General features: G+C 30.2%; 1 long non-coding RNA gene across 1 annotated transcript in view; it reads left to right on the top strand.

The window, feature by feature from the left end:
- Window positions 1-4,008, top strand: part of LOC136795683 (uncharacterized) — a 57,141-nt gene extending 53,133 nt beyond the window's left edge. Inside the window, exon 2 of the long non-coding RNA XR_010843317.1 lies at window positions 3,853-4,008. This is a non-coding gene — a long non-coding RNA (uncharacterized lncRNA). The remainder of the gene's footprint in view (window positions 1-3,852) is intronic.
- The last annotated feature ends 9,635 nt before the right edge of the window (window positions 4,009-13,643 follow it).

The following is a 13,643-nucleotide window of genomic DNA, read 5'->3' as shown; positions in this document are numbered from 1 at the left end:
TCTTGCTCCTTGAAAATTATTTTTGCCCCGGAAGAGGTACTGCTTGGTACTGACCTCACTCTTGCGTGATGGGCCTTTTCAATTTATTCAACGAAACAATTTTTTTTATCTGACAGGTGTGAATAAAAGTCGATATTGCAGAAAACCGTTGCTTGCTAATGTAGGGATTTGACAAGCGTTGAGAACTACTTTGGAACAGGCTCGTTGATGAAGATGGTTCCTATTAAAACGTCAAGATAATTACTGGCTGCATATGGCCTAATCCATTGAATTAATGATTCACCCAGCCTTTTAATATTTTCGTCTTGTGACATTGCTCAATTATCCTCTTTAGCTCTTTGTCCTACATTTGATGAACAATTTTTCTTCTCCATTTTCGATAATTGTCTTCGCTATAAATCAACTTTTTTTTTTTTTCAAACTGTAATAGCTTTTGGCATATGTGGGTCAACTGATTTGAATTTAATTTACAGGACAAACTGAATCCATTCATGTTGGCAATACAATATAATATATTAATAATAATAATATATCGGTCTGTTTTTGTTTTTTTTAATATCTTTAAGATCTACTTGGTAGAGGTTTGTATTAATTTCGGCATAGACGATCGGAACTTTGACTGGAGCTTCTACCATATATCATCTTATAAATAGTCAAGGAGTATTTTTCCGTTTAAAACAAGTTCTCTATGAAGTTTTTGTTTTATATTAATGCCAGCTTGCCACAGTACTTGATTAGTTTTTATAGTGGCCCTGGATTAATAAGGTTTCATCCCTTTGGTACGATCACCCTCATTGGTACTATATGCAAGGTTGGTTTTCAAAATAAACCTTGTTAAACATTATTCAATTATCTTTTGCCAAACTTTCTCAGTTCCTTAGTTTCTTGTTCTATACAGAAACGTCCTGACACTCCTTATATAACCTTGAACCGCCTTGTACGCAGCTGTATATTGCAGAGATGTAAACCAGACGTTGGCAATTCGCAGTGATGAGAGTTCATCGTCCTCCCACGCGGAGAGAAGGAACTCTTTTTATTCTATCACCCTGGAAGGCTGGGAAAGTGCTCACTAGGACGACCTGCAACACAGACATCTCCTACATCCTTTCCTTGAACCGTTTTTATTATTTCCATTTCTTCTCTCCTGATTTGGCCAGATGGCGAACTAGACAAAGACTGTCCTTGGAGGACGGCCGTGACGAAATGGTTTCGCTTCGCCTAGTTAGGATCAACCTGATTTCGGAAGGAATAATAGACATCTTCTTAGCAAACTGGTTCTGAATGGTTCTATGCCGGTCAAGAGGTTTTTTAAAGATGAGATTTAAAAACCTTCAGTTAGTTACGGCTGGTTTATTTCTGCTGAAGATATCTCTTGTTTCTAAAAATAAAAGAGAAACTAGATTCGTCGAATTATAACAAAATCAAAAAATTATTATAAAGCTGCCGCTCACTTCTTCACTCCTCTAACCTCTGCAATTTTCAGAACTTGGGATTTTTCACGTTTTAATACGGACCAATTTAATTTTTTAAAAGCCTATCCAAAACTGTTTAATATTTTATATATATCATATACTGGACAGTTAACGGTCATAGAGGGATGCTTTATTTCTATTTGGTTAGTATTTTTTTAGGCTGTCGAAGTAACATGAGCAATCTCCTTTTTACATGTGGTCACATTGGCGAAGCATCGACTTGCTAGCGACAACAGCGGGATATTGTCAATGTTTTGAGCGCATTGTTGATTTTCTAATCTTCTAGAATACTTCGACAGCAAACTAAACTCTGATAGCAGATTCTAACACGAATTCGAGTTATGATCTAACGCGGTTTGAAGGAATAAATCGCAAAAAAAAAAAAAAAATGCCATATTGTCGATTATTGTACAAGTGGTCCGCAGATTTTGGTATAAGCTTTTTTTATTTTGAGTTTTACAAGTTATATATTTTTTCTTAATAAAAAGTTTTAAATATTTTTTAAGTATAAATTTGGCTTCAATAAATTATGTATTTTCATATTAAGGATAAAGGAATATCAGTTGTTGAGATTTATTTTTTTGTTATTCACAGTATTCCAACAACTGCATCTTTGGTTATCGCATTAGGTATCTAGAAAAATTGAATATTTTGTTGAATAAACTATTCTTATATTTGTTGCTGCTTCGAAAACTAGTGTTAAAGAAAAAAAAGGAATTTTAAGTGAAAAAAGGTTTGAAATATATTTATTTGTGATACTAATTTACAAATTCTCTGTGGATGGGACCCATTGACCAGTAAAGAAATGGAAAGCTATGTAAACATTTTCACTTCCTAGGGGTTCGAATCACATCGCAAACCCCTTCTTTTGAGCATAATCTGTCTCTGGATTGCTGTTATTATCGAGCGCACAAGCTGACATCCTACAGAATTAGGCGGCAATCAACTCTAATACTTGGTCGGGAGGGGTGTGATAGTATCTACAGTGTAGAAAGTAAAACATATCATCCCTCCAAACAATTACTTCCATATGATAACAGTGTTCTTGTCATCCTTCCCTGTTCTTAGCTATAGCTTTCTCTGTCAACCTACCACCGACAGCTCTTTTTTTTTTTTTTTTTTTTTACAGTGCATCGTAAAATAATTCCATAACGAAATAGACAACTCGAGTCATAAAAAACATTTTTATTGTCAAAGAGTTTCCCTGATTCACTATTCATTTAACAACTTAGTGAAAACAATAGTCTCTTGTTCTTGTGGTTATGACTATCTAAAAAGGAAGAAGTTCTCAGGAAATGGCATACCGAAATAGTCACCGGAAATTCCCGGAGCCTGCTTATGATATCTCATCATACATAAACTTACCGAATTAGGAACTGTGAGAACACTCTTACGTAAATCCAGGAACACTACCTTGCGTGAGTTTCTGCCACATTCCGGACCAGTTAGCGATAAGATATCGAGGAACTTTGTTTTGTTCTCGGGAAAGTAGACTAAGTATGTTATGAACCTGGGAACACATGCTGATGAATCCGTTATTATCCGCTGATTTATAAATAATCATATATTACGTAGGGAATCGGTCTTTCTTATCTCGTATAATTTAGGCAAACAATAAAATTAAAAAGCATTATTATATTTCAAAAAAGTTGTTACGCAGCGGGACGTCCCTCCTCGTTCCAATAATCCACTGGCGTTATCTACATATTCTTTTTTTTTTTTTTTTTTGATAGATTTATTTATTGATAGATATTACAATCTGCCACACAGTTGTGGGCAATAGGTAATAGTGATGAATGATCTCATACATACTAAAATAAATAAAAAATAATAATAAAAAAACTCTCTTAAAATATATACAAACAAAAGAATAGACAAGATGAACATAATCAAACTATCTGTATGAAAAATAAATAAATAAAATAACATAATGATAAAATAATATATACAATATTTACACAATCGACCTGAGGATCCCTGAGCCCACTCTATCCCCCACGTGTGAGGGGTAGAGCAGAGCTCAAGAGATCCCATAACTTGTGATATATTAGAATAATATTAAAAAGTGACATATTAGAAACAAAATATAGAATTTTAATAATTTTTAACCTGAAAACATATGATATCCACACGAAATTTCTGAAGTTAACCGTAGACTTTATTATCCGCATGGTTCTGCATAGTGCGATTTATCTTTTTTTATTTATTGGCATTCATTTGCTTTTATATCTGTATTATGATGTGGAATTATTATCTATTTGTTGATTGTTAGAATGTAATAATTGATGATTCATATTTTATATTTAAATGTACCTTTGTAGTTTTAAATATAACTAACATGAGTTCAAATAGAAGTATTTATTTTTTGTTTCTGTTTCAGGTGAGTGCGGGTTACTATGCAACTTTTGTAAGTACATGAAGTTATATTATTAGATATTTAAATTAAATTGAAATACAGAAGTTATTTACATTTATTAGGAATTTTCTCATAAGCATCTTCCCGTATCCGAAACCTTGATAATTTTTTATCTTATCGGCTTAATTCGAAAAAGATATACGACTTTCCGGTATGGACTCTAGTTCCTCACTAAGACATTTCTTTTCCAAACCATCATCGAAACAGTTTTTAGAAAAACTGCAAATAAAAAAATCATAACAAGAAATTCCATCTTAAAATATCTTTTTAGATATAAATAATAATTATATTCTGGGACATGTTCCTTGAGAATAACACAACAGGCATTGAAAGTGAATTTTAGTATTTTAGTGTAAAATACAAAAAGAAAAAAGTAAAACAAAAATAATGAAATTTTGACTATAAAATATTATAAAAGTAATAAATTTGAAAAAAAAAATGAGTCAGCAATAATCCCCAGCCTCTAAAAAAAAATTAAAAAAGTTTTTATATCAATATCTTTTAAATAACTATTTTAGATATTTAAATAATGTTTGTATTAAATGAAAAAATAAAGGAATTAATCGATGAAAAGGAATTTATTAAGAAAAAAAATTGACAATTGCCAGTCCAACTTCAGCAATCTTCCAGGAATGCATATTTATCATGACACACCTCAATTAATAATAAACAAACCGTCATGGACGACTTAAAAACAATTTAATTTGTATTTCAGTTTCTATATCAAAAGGTTTACTGTCACGGATTTAATATGAAGCAGACAAAAAAAAAATTATAAAAAAATTAAATTAATAAAAGAATCAAATGTAAGCACAATAGTGAAAATCATTATTCAAAAAACAACAAAGATGTGCTGCCCCAACTCCATTGGATTGCTAGAGCTATACAGCATACTTATTCAATCTAATTAGACAATTAATAAATAAATAATTTTTTTTAATCTTACAATATATAGGCTTAACAAGTAAACAATATAAATAATAGAATATGACTTTTTTGTTCTTTCTATACTTCATTATTGTTCCTTTTTCTTCCTTTTTTTATTCATTCCTTTTTTTTTCTTCATATTTTCTCTTTAAACTCAATGTGACTTTCCTCTTTTTTTCCTTGTTGTTCTCCTCTTTAACATAAAAAAAAAAAAAAAAACCTAAAATACAAAATACAACTAATTCATTCGTACTGCACTTTCCCACTCAACCCATAGGGGATGGAAAGTCGTTTAACCTCGATTTAGAAATATCATAAATTATTATTATTTTTTTTTTTTGTGGGTCGATTTCGCTAAATTTTGACATCACCCTGCCTATTTATATCCGACGGAGCCTCGAGGCGATCGCTTAATATTCATGTGTTATTATAGGCCGTCTCATTTGCAAGTCCTATTTGGGAGTGTATTGGACTCACCGGTCGCTTTGTTGTTTCGAAATTTTACAAGCAATTTGTTGAGATTATTATTCATACCATTGTTACACGATAGCGATTCATACATAAATATGGGCCTGAATAACATTACCTCGTAAAATTAGGAAAACTTATCACTTCAAATATTTTATACTTTTTTTTAGTAATATCGGGTTTTCTATTTTCACGGTCTTAATGCTTAGTCACTATATCGCAATTTAAACGTATTAAATATCTAGAGATAATACTTTAAATAACTGAATTTTACTTGATTATTGGGCATGTTAATAATTAAACCATAAAAGAAATATCTGAATATTGAATCACAGTTTTTTTTTTTTTATTTAACCAGTTTTTACTTCACTGTTTCTTCACTTCATCCTAGTCTTAACTCAAATTATTTATCTTGTTTTTTTTAATTTTAATTAACTACTTTATTCAATACGCAGGTATTAAACCTAAAATCTAAAGGTAACCGATAAGATTCTGGAACATGAAGAATATTACTTCAGAACTACCCAACACAAAAAATAAAACATTATTAATACAAGGAATTTCCTGGAAAAACATTGAGAAGAAAGGTTGAGACGTTTTTCACGCATTCTTTTCGGCTAGAGTAGGAACAAACATTCGGGTTATTGACCTGAAGAGGGAACTTTAAAAACTCTTTAATTTTGTACTCACATAATCATTTTTTTTTTTACCTTTCATTGTTAATGTTAATTATTACCGATAATAAAGTAAAAATTAGAGTTTCTATACGATTGTCTTAAGATTGGCCTAAGTATGTTCAATAGCATCGTTTAACTAAAATTTGGTTACAAAAGTTAAAATTCATCCCTCTCAATGGATTAGATATAATATCAAAGAGGAAAAATGATAATAAGTTTATAGACTAAATAAAAAATTCGTGACCTGTTTTCGATAATCCTAAAAAAAAAATGATAAAATTAAAGAACATAAAAATTTATTTAAGTTTGTACTTCAACTGAACAAAAGTTACTATCGATGAAATTTTCAATGCTTGTTTTACTTATGTCAATATTCATGCTAATAAATTTTAAATGTAATAAAAAAACTTTTTTAAAAAGGTTATACTGAATTATATTCTCGTATTTTTCTTCGTTGTTTTGATAGAATATAACTTTATTTACTTAAGTAGTATTTTTTTTTTGTACGGAAAAGCTGTGAAGCTGTTGTATGGAGAAGGTCGGTGGTGCTGTCAGCAAAACTTTTAATGGAATCGTCGTTTGAGTCCCTCCTCTCAAACAATTATTTTAAAAATGAAATATCTCAATCAGATGAGTCACATTGCTGGTTACATAGTTAATGTCGTCTTTGATTTTCAGATCTAATCCAAAATAAAACAGTTTTGAGATTTAAATAAAAGCATTTTTTCTCAGAGTTAAATATCACTAATTTGATAACCAATCATTGTTACCTTTGATTATAATAGAAATTTTAACGAACCCAAAAGTTAAAGTTTCTATTATAACTTGTCAAAGGTAGCAATGATTGGTTATCAAATTAATGATTACATTTTTCTTAAATTAAAGTTACCAATAATACAAATAAATGTCAAATTATTTTATTTTTATTTATTTATTTTTTTGGTGGGTCTTGAGGATCAGTCAAGAATACAAATTTGTAATAATACTTCGTTTGGCGACGTTATGGCTACTTTGTTTGCATAGTCTTGCCCTACAATGAGAAAAACTCATTTTTTTTTTAGAACATACACTCTCTTTAAATTATTGTCACAAAATACTAGTACATAGTGCAATCTCTGACTAATAAATATTACAGTAAAAATCGCAGGGAGGAGGTAGCTATTGCCAGATTGAGAATAGGTCATACGAGTTTAACTCATTAGATATCTGATCAGTAAGCAGCCACCGCCAAAATGTCAATACTGCAACAGTGTACTTACGATCAGTCACATATTTGAGAAATGTCATTTTTATTCTGCGAACTTGAGTAGATTGGGAGTAGGACCGAGTGTATCAGATGCTCTGAATGATGACCAGAAGAACGTGGAAATGGTCTTAGTTTTCTTAAAAAGGAATGGCCTTTTGAATAAGATTTAAACCAGAAAATCTGTTATACGTAATAAAAAATACCAACAGAAATAATTATTTAAATTTTTTTTCGAAATTATTTAAAATGAATAGAATTATCGAAATAGAAATTATTGAAATAGAATATAAGCACGAAACATGGGCGTTGATGACCTCAGGGTTTTACGCCCTAAAGCCTTAGACAACAACAACAATTACAGTAAAAATACTTATATTTGTTACAATTATTTGAAGAGAGTGTATGTTCTAAAAAACTGTGTTTTTCTCATTATTGGGCATGACTATGCAAACAATAAAGTTGCGAAACGTCGCCAATAGATGTATTAAAGTTATATTATTGACTGATCATCAAGACCCACCAAAAAAAAAAAAAGCTATACATACAAAAGTCGTAAAAAACGTTATCAATATATATATTTCTTCTAGAATATAGCCTTATTTATTTTAATAGTAATTTTTTTATTTTATAATTTAATCATATGGCTTTTAATGTTATGTTAATCATATAGCTAAGTTCTCAAACTGTTCACAGAAGAGCGAAATGTGTATGTATTACCTAATCTAATCCAAAACAACAAAGTTTTAAGACTTAAATAAAAGCATTGTGGTTCTCTTTGTTTCTCAGAATAAAATGGTTCAGTATTTATTTTATACATTATTTTAGCTTACCCTGAGACTAATTAAGTCAGAAAAAACGTTTGGTTAGGTTAGACTTAGCTAGTTATTAGAGTAGCTTGTGTGGAGTTTAACTTTATCTCTAAGATTCAACTACTTACTCTTTATGTTAAGCATGCCTGAATACTATATCTTCTTGAATGTTTCAATCGGTAAGGTGATGGAATGCTATTTAGAATTCTCATCTTTAGCCCCCCTAAACCACAAAAACTTATTACCCGAGCAAAACGCTGTTTGATACCGATATATTGATAAATATATATTGATAAAGAGATTAAGGATCTCTTTTTGAAACGCTTCCTTGTCAAGTATGATTAATTCGCTTCACATGCCTCGAAGACCTATCGGGTATGTGTTTACTAAATGCTGTTAAACATACCTCCAATCATTTATTTTTTATTTAAAATATCCAAAGCAGTGCTAATGTGCTTAGGTGAAAAGATTAGTTTATTTGTAGAGATATCATTTCCTAGAGTCCTTCCTCTCTATAAATTAATGGAGACGGATGTGTCGACAATACGTGAAAGCTCAGATATCAGATTGTAAGCCGTGAAGTGTTGACAATTAAATGTTTAGTAGAGCCGTGACAGGATCTATAAACTATAAACACGCAGGCAATGTATATATTGGCTACAACTCTCTTCTCTGGTCTATCTATTTATCTATCCAATCTATCTTTATTGCTTGTAGCTATAAAAATAAATAAATAGGTACCTATGTTTATGTTTATGTTTTGAGTGAATGGTAACTTCAACACTGTTTCTTAATATTTTTGAATGACTTAACTGCATTGCAATAGTTAAGTTTAAGTATAATTATTATTACTATAATTACGGTTATATGGAAACTCATTACTAGTATTAATGAAGCGGTTTCATGTGTAGTGTTATTGGAGGCTAGAACACTTTCACGTGCATTTTGTTATCAATTGAATTAGTTTTAAAATGAAGGTAATATAATTTATTGAACACAATCTGTACAAGCCTGTCTAACTTTCTAAGTTATGTATATAGAGAAATTATGTTTTTTTTCTTTCTTAATGTTATTAAAGCTAAAAATAGAACTAGTGAGTGTGATAAGGTATAATGGCATAAACAATTGAAACTTAAGTATATTATGAAATGTTAAGGTTTTTACAGATGTTTTTATTTGTGAGAAAGTAAGTAAGGAGTATTTTCACAAAAGATGTCACCAAAGATTTTGGATGGTGGAGTCCCCACAGCTCAACTCCGTAAATTGAAACAAACCGTATTATTTTCATGTACATGAGTCTTTTTTAATTCATTGAAAACGTGGACCATTTGTCTAGTGGGTTTTATAATAGTTGGTACAGTTTCTTTTCTTGTCAGTCTTGTTTAAGGATTCCAAGTTAATCGTTTGACCAGATTTAGTAGGTGGCTGATCTGTTCCGTAGGAATTAAAAACTAGACTTATGATTAAGTATTACGGGTACTATAATTTGGGTACTTTTCAGATTATAAGTTTCATGCTGATTAGTAAAGTGGTATTAAAGTTAATGGAATTGTTGAAGGAAATAATAAATAACAAAAAATAAATAACGATAAATATTATATAAAAATAAAGTGATAAGAAATTACATATAAATAAAAGGAAGGAAGACATAAAATAGTATCAGTATAAAATAAACTTGAATAAACAATGAGAAGAATAAAAAATAAGTAACAATGGCAAGAGTAAAATTTTTTTAAAAATACGTAAAATATACAGTTAAAAAAGTACAGGAGATGTACATAAAACAAAAACAATACGGGAAAAAAAGAAGAAGAAAGTAGATTAAAAAACGTCTTGAAAGAATAAATATAAATAATAATAATAATAATAAATGACCAAATCAGGAACACCTACCCTGTTCAAAGCGAACGGTTAAACAGAAGGCGACAATGAAGCGGAAGCGTGGAGGAGTGGAGGGGAGGTGGCCAGCCGTTTTATTTTTCTATGGAAATTATTATTTAATTTTTTTAACCATTTTTGTACCGCCGAACAACGATGTATCATCATCCGGCACAATGAAGATCAAACGATTGTAAATACAAATATTTTAACATTTCCAGAGTAGGAGGTCTGGAGGCCATCCTCTTTTTAAGCCTAGGATGATTATCAAGAATTCAGTAGGAATGAAGGTCAAAACGAGCGGATTTGGGTATTCTAGCCAAATCGCCTACAAGAATTGTAGTAATCATGGATTATATTATTTGTGACAAAGTATGAAAAACAAAGGAGCATGATGATTTTACGTAGGATTTAAAAAAATGAATATGAATTTATTTTTCCTAAAATAAAAAGTTTTTCTTAATTTACTTGAAGCGCCTTTGGTGATTTTAATTTTATATACTTTTAATTCATTTAATGCAATCTGCAATATTTTGTCCTCATCATGTTCAAACAAGACAACTGGCATATAGTTTTCGTCCTTAATTAATTTTATCACTAAAAGAAGTTGTATTGAAATCGATGATTCCACGTCCATAGCCACCAGTCCTGAGACAAATTGCATCTTATATTATTTATGATAGTAACTCATTCATCACTGTGCATCTCCAAGGACTTTGGTTCGAATCCAGCTGTGGCAGATAATTAATTTCAGTTTCCCTTTAACCGGGAGTTCTCTGGGGCTCTCACAAGTGGGTACCATTACTTTAGTAAAAAATCTAGTGATCGAGGGTGATTCGGATCAAATTACCTCCTTGCTCAACGTTTTCTATTAACAACTTCTTTCTAAAGTAACCCATGAAAGGTTTTGGATTGGAGTGATACATATTTAATTTTTTTTTCAATATAACATGTTTATAAAAATGATATAATTAATTAATCAATTAAACATTTATATAAATGTTCTATTAATATCATGATTTTTAAATTGTCATGAGATAAATGTATGTAACCTACTCTGCTATTGCATTTCCCTAATCTGCTTGTACATTCTCCTGAAAATTGATAAATATATATATTTTTTCGCTATATATCCGTTATCACTAAATGGCAAAATAAATAGCTTATTTCCTTCATCACTTAATTGCAAAAGTCATTACATTACGCATTATGATAATTAGACCGTAATAATAATTATTTATAACCACTGATGGCCACGGTTCCCTTCCGTCCATTGATGTGGGAATGAAAAAAGACATTAAAACGAAAGAGGTTGATGTCATCGGGCATCAAGGACATTTTAATGCAGCCTTTTTATTCAATTCTGCCTCCACATTTCCTTGTCCAGTGGAGATCGTAATGTAGGCGCGAACCCGAAACAAAACCCTGTTGCCTAAGGTTTTGACACTGCATCTATTTTTATTCTATCGTGGCATGTCCTCCTTGAACATAAACAAAGACTGAAAAAAAACAAAAACTATTTTCACAATTAAACATCAACAGAACAAACAATTAATGCTCCTTATCAGTCCATTATCGAAACAGTTACACAACGTTTATAATTTTCACTTTTTTATTGTCGATTTAAAAAAGAAAAAAAAATTAATAAATTGATAATAGAGTGGTATTTTAATTCTTTACCTCAATTATCTTTTTTTTACATACTACAATTTAGAAGTAAAATCTATTTTCAATGTTTAAAACGCTTAGTTATATTATAATAATGATTATAATATAGTTAATAAATATTGATATTTTAACGGGGAAACAATATAACGTCCATAAATCTTGAGTATAATTTTTGTTTGTGTATTTAAAAAAAATTTATGCATTTTGTGTTAACGTTAATGAATAATTCTATATCCAAAATATTATAATTACACCCTGATGTACAACCCTGAACCCATTGTTCAGAAATGAGTTTATCATTAGCAAAGGTGTTTAAAAAGATTCATGGTTATTATTTGTTTTTTTATCAATTAATTAATTTTTTAAAACTATTATCACTGTGTTGTTTTTATAAAATTAATATTTTGAATTTTTTTAATGTGCCTCATGTACGCACAATAATACTGAGTCGGCCAAATTTTAGTTAATTTTATTTTGAATCATGTAATTTTTGTTCAAAATATGATAGAAATTTTATAAGTGGGTTAAGGGTTTATTTTATGTCCGTTTCAGAACGCAAAAAATACAGTGATATTGCTCAGTGTTAGGGCACTGGGTTACTAACTCCAAGGATACGGGTTCGAATCCGACTGTTAAAGATAATTATTTATTCTGGTACTGTCCTCATAAAGATTTTGATCAACCGTCGGTCTTGTTAACAGTACCTATTTACAAAAGGGGTATTCATGATGTGTTAAATATAAAATGTTTTACCATGTTAAATATTTAAGTATAGGATTGTGAGCGCTCTTATTTAAAGTTATGTTAAATGTTGAATGCATAAGAATTCCTACCGTTTTTTTGAGCAACTTGTTTTATAACTTTTCCGTCCAAAACTTCATGTCATTGTTTACTTTTAAGTTTTCATTAAAGTAATTTATTACCGCATGCCTGAATTGAGTTAAATGTGGAAGTTGTGTAAATGTTTGGCTACTGAGTGTCCTGTTGATCTTCTAACTTGTGGAGAAGAGAATCAAGATGAGCTAACTAACAATTGTCATTATATCATTATTATTAATTTATTAGTTTTAAAAACATCTAAAACAATACTATCACAATCAAAACACAAACTACGAGCAAGCAACCTACCACGACAACAAACAAAATGGTGACGAGCCCAGCTGTTCTGTTGCCTGACGTCATTTTCCATTTAACAGACTCTCAACCTTGTCATATGTTATATCGTTTTAACATGGTAAAAGAAGGAAATATTGCTCCATTTAACATAAGTTTTTCCGTTTAACACGCTTTAGCATGTTAAACCAAAGATCATGAATACCCCTAAAGTAATGTAACTGCATTTAATGTAATGTAATAAATTGTGTTTTATTATTATTATTTATTAATAGTTTTAATAATCTGTTTAATCTTATTTGTTGAAAGAATTATGAATAATCCATAGTTTCTTTTTCTTGGATCTCAAAGCACTGATAGTAATGTTTTTATTTTTTAGCTATAGTTGATTATCGTCTTTGGTTCTATTTTTTCCCTCAGCTCCGTGTATTTTTAAATTATAGATGGAATGTTTCCGACTTCATTGCTGCCGTCATCGAAGCACTACGGGTACCGCTTAACCCTATATGGGTTTCTTGCTGTCAGCGCTTTGTTGTAGAAAATAGTTCTTCTAGAATTACAAAAAAAGATCTTGTGATCAGATAATAACAGTCTATTATTTACAAAGCGAACCTGTCTGCATCCAATCAAAATCGCTGTTTACTGGTACTAATTTTACAAGATCATCAGTAAAAAATTCAGATTATAAACGAGAGGCCAAACTTAGATAAAAAGGTATGTGTTTAATTTAGGTATTCCCCGGAGTAAAATTGGGGGATATTACCCAAATTAATTATTATATTGGTAAGCTGGTTCAAATTAAGGTATTACTGATAGTTTGCTGGTAATAATGGAGTGGACTGTATTTAAATAACTTGATATCATATGGTTTTAAAATGAAATAACCTCTATTCTCATTAAAGTTTTCTTACACAATTTGTTGTTTGAGCAAAATAGTTACAATATATGTTAGTTGGTTAGTTGTAAATC

This window comes from Halyomorpha halys, unplaced genomic scaffold (assembly GCF_000696795.3).
Source record: "Halyomorpha halys isolate HHAL.00 unplaced genomic scaffold, Hhal_1.1 Scaffold252.1, whole genome shotgun sequence".
NCBI classification, from domain to species: Eukaryota; Metazoa; Arthropoda; class Insecta; order Hemiptera; family Pentatomidae; genus Halyomorpha; species Halyomorpha halys.
The sequence above is the reverse complement of the archived record's forward strand: the minus strand, read 5'-3'. Positions and strand labels throughout refer to the sequence as shown.